This window comes from Triticum aestivum, chromosome 2B (assembly GCF_018294505.1).
Source record: "Triticum aestivum cultivar Chinese Spring chromosome 2B, IWGSC CS RefSeq v2.1, whole genome shotgun sequence".
NCBI lineage: Eukaryota > Viridiplantae > Streptophyta > Magnoliopsida > Poales > Poaceae > Triticum > Triticum aestivum.
Genome location: NC_057798.1, coordinates 196,637,983 through 196,642,612, shown reverse-complemented (window position 1 = coordinate 196,642,612; position 4,630 = coordinate 196,637,983).

Here is a 4,630-nt window from a genome sequence, read left to right as displayed (position 1 = left end):
AACACACATCGTCACTTCACTCTCAGCTAGTCTCTGTTTATTCTGTAACTCCTATTTCGAGTTACTAATTTTAGCAACCGAACAAGTATTAAATACTCAGGGGCTACTATAAACACTAGTAAGGTACACATCAATAACCTGTATATCAAATATACCCTTATTCACTTTGCCACCCTTATTATCCACCAAATATTCAGGGCATTTCCGCTTCCAGTGACCATTTCCTTTGCAGTAGAAGCACTCAGTTTCAGGCTTTGGTCCAGCTTTGGGCTTTTTCACGAGAGTGACAACTTGCTTGCCAATCTACTTGAAGTTCCCTTTCTTTCCCTTTGCCCTTTTTCTTGAAACTAATGGTTTGTCAATCATCAACACTTTGATGTTCTTTCTTGATTTCTACCTTCATCGATTTCAGTATCACGAAGAGCTTGGGATTCGTTTTCGTCATCCCTTGCATACTATAGTTCATCACGAAGTTCCAGTAACTTGGTGAAGGTGACTAGAGAACTCTGTCAATCACTATCTTATCTGGAAGATTAACTCCCACTTTATTCAAGCGATTGTAGTACCCAGACAATCTGAGCACATGCTCACTACTTGAGCTATTCTCCTCCATCTTTTAGCTATAGAACTTGTTGGAGACTTCATATTTCTCAATTCGGGTATTTGCTTGAAATATTAACTTCAACTCCTGAAACATCTCATATGGTCCATGACATTCAAAACGTCTTTGAAGTCCCGATTCTAAGCCGTTAAGCATGGTGCACTAAACTATCAAGTAGTCATCATATTGAGCTAGCCAAACGTTCATAACATCTGCATCTGCTCCTGCAATAGGTCTGTCACCTAGCGGTGCATCAAGGACATAATTCTGTTGTGCAGCAATGAGGATAAACCTCAGAACACGGACCCAGTCCGCATCATTGCTACTATCATCTTTCAACTTAGCTTTTCTCTAGGAACATATAAAAAACATAGGGAAGCTATAAAGCGAGCTATTGATCTACAACATAATTTGCAAAGTAATATCAGGACTAAGTTCATGATAAATTAAAGTTCAATTAATCATATTACTTAAGAACTCCCACTTAGATAGACATCCCTCTAATCATCTAAGTGATCACGTGATCCAAATCAACTAAACCATGTCTGATCATCACGCGAGATGGAGTAGTTTTCAATGGTGAACATCACTATGTTGATCATATCTACTATATGATTCACGCTCGACCTTTCGGTCTCTAGTGTTCCGAGGCCATATCTGCATATGCTAGGCTCGTCAAGTTTAACCCGAGTATTCTATGTGTGCAAAACTGGCTTGCACCCATTGTATGTGAACGTAGAGCTTATCACACCCGATCATCATGTGGTGTCTCAGCACAAAGAACTGTCGCAATGGTGCATACTCAGGGAGAACACTTGTACCTTGAAATTTAGTGACAGATCATCTTATAATGCTACCGTCGAACTAAGCAAAATAAGATGCATAAAGGATAAGCATCACATGCAATCAATATAAGTGATATGATATGGCCATCATCATCTTGTGCCTTTGATATCCATCTCCAAAGCATCAGCATGATCACCATTGTCACCGGCGTGACACCTTGATCTCCATCGTAGCATTGTTCTCGTCTTCCCAACTATTGCTTCTACGACTATCGCTACTGCTTAGTGATAAAGTAAAGCAATTACATGGCGATTGCATTTCATACAGTAAAGCGACAACCATATGGCTCCTGCTAGTTGCCGATAACTCTGTTACAAAACATGATCATCTCATACAACAAATTATATCACATCATGTTTTGACCATATTGAGGGAGTCCTGGATAAGGGGGTATCCGGACTGCCGGACTATGTACTTTGGCCGGACTGTTGGACTATGAAGATACAAGATAGAAGACTTCGCCCCGTGTCCGGATGGGACTCTCCTTGGCGTGGAAGGCAAGCTTGGCGATTTGGATGTAGATCTCCTTCTCTGTAAACCGACTCTGTGTAACCCTAGCCCCCTCCGGTGTCTATATAAACCGGAGGGTTTAGTCCATAGGACTCATCATCATCTTCATTACCATCAACAATCATACCATAGGCTAGCTTCTAGGGTTTAGCCTCTCTGATCTCGTGGTAGATCAACTCTTGTAATACTCATAACATCAAGATCAATCAAGCAGGAAATAGGGTATTACCTCCATCGAGAGGGCCCGAACCTGGGTAAAACATCGTGTCCCCAGTCTCCTATTACCATTAGCCTTAGACGCACAGTTCGGGACCCCCTACCCGAGATCTGCCGGTTTTGACATCGACATTGGTGCTTTCATTGGGAGTTCCTCTGTGTCGTTGCTATAGGGCTAGATGGCTTCTCCAACCTTCAACCACGTTGTCCTGGGTGAGACTTTTCTCCCCGGACAGATCTTCGTGTTTGGCGGCTTCGCACTGCGGGCCAACTCGCTTGGCCATCTGGAGCAGATCGATAGCTACACCCATGGCCATCAGGTCAGGTTCGGAAACCTAAACTACACTGCCGACATCCGCGAAGACTTGATCTTCGACGGATTCGGGCCTGCGTCAGGAGCGCTGAACAATCACGACGTGCACGACCTAGATCGGCAGTCAGACAGTATTCGGAACATTGCACCTGCTACCACTCCAGACTTCGCTCCAGAGAGGGTCATGCCTTCCGAGGACGGGTGGATGGACCCCGCCCCAGAGGCCGCACACTCCTCGGCGCTGGAGCCGAATACAGACTCCTCTCTTAAAGGGATCTGTGTCTCTGGACCCCCAGACTCACCTCCGGCTGCGTGTTCCGGGCTGCACGCGTCCGTGCCCATTGAATCTAACTGGTCTCCAGTCATGGAGTTCACCGCCGCGGATATTTTTCAGCACTCGCCCTTCGGAGACATGCTAGATTCTTTAAGGTCTCTCTCTCTCTCTCTGTCAGGAGACTTCTGGCCGAACTATGTCCGGCTCGAGTGGGAAGCTGGTGACGAAGAAATTCGCTGCCCACCCACCACCCACTTAATAGCCACGGTCGATGACTTGACCGACGTGCTTAACTTCAACTCCGAAGACAACGACGGTATAGATGACGATGCAGGAGAAGAACAGGAACCGCCGCCCACAGGGCGCTGGACCGCCACCTCTTCATATGACATATACATGGTGGATACTCCCAAAGAAACCAATGGCGATGAGGCAACAGAAGATAACCCCTCGGGGAAGAAAGCAAAACATGGGCGTCATCGGCGCTGCTCCAAGCCTCGCCACAGCAACAACAGCACTTGGGACGAAAAGCCAGATGGTGCTGAAGAGGAATACGATCCTGATCAACCCAACTTCGAGCAAGCTGAACAGGAACACGGGCTGGCTAGCCCAGATGAACAGGCGACGGACGGATACTTGGAGGACGATAACTATATGCCTCCCTCCGAAGACAAGGTGAGCCTCGGTGACGACAAATTTGGTGTACCAGAGGATCCCATAGAGCAGGAGCGCTTCAAGCGCAGGCTTATAGCCACTGCACGAAGCCTGAAGAAAAAGCAGCAGCAGCTCCAAGCGGACCAAGACCTGCTCGCAGATAGATGGACCGAAGTCTGGCGGCCGAGGAATACGGACTCGAGCCCCCGAGAAGGGGATACCCAAAGCATAAACCGCTAGAAGAAGAGGCCGAAGAGCATGAACTTCCAGCACAAGATGAGGCTGACCGGCCACCTCGTGGCCGGGATAAAACAGGCTATCAGGCCGAACACCAGCCCGCACCCCCACGCCGGTTCACCACGGCCCGGGGGAATATGCAAGACATGCGAGACATATTGGAAAACAACGCAGGACAACCAAGATCGATCTATGGATCACGGGGGTGCGCATAGCTCATGACACCGATCGTCATGCCGGATACAATGCTGATAAATCCGGCCAGGCCGGACATTACCGACCAGACCCAATCGGAATACGCCGCGACATAGCCCGACACAGAGGCGCCGCACACCCCCTCTGCTTCACTGATGAAGTAATGGAACATGAATTCCCAGAAGGGTTTAAACCCGTCAACACCGAGTCATACGATGGCACAACAGACCCCGCGGTGTGGATCGAGGATTTTCTTCTCCACATTCACATGGCCTGCGGTGATGACCTACATGCCATCAAGTATCTCCCACTAAAGCTTAAAGGGCCGGCTAGACACTGGCTGAATAGCCTGCCAGTAAACTCCATTGGCAGTTGGGAAAATCTCGAGGATGCATTCCTTGATAACTTCCACTATGTGCGACCACCGGATGCTGATGACTTAAGTCACATTACCCAACAGCCCGAAGAGTCAGCCAGGAAATTCTGGACTCGGTTTCTCACTAAAAAGAACCAAATTGTCGATTGTCCGGACGTTGAGGCCCTGGTGGCCTTTAAGCATAATATCCATGATGAGTGGCTTGCCCAACACCTCGGCCAAGAAAAACCGAAGACCATGGCAGCCCTCACGACACTAATGACCCACTTTTGCGCGGGTGAGGATAGTTGGCTGGCTCGCAGCAACATCGCGCCTGGAAACCCTGGTACTTCAGATATCTGTGACAGTAACGGAAAGCCATGGCGCAACAGACACAAGCGTCGAAATAATGGCGACAATGCGGAGGAT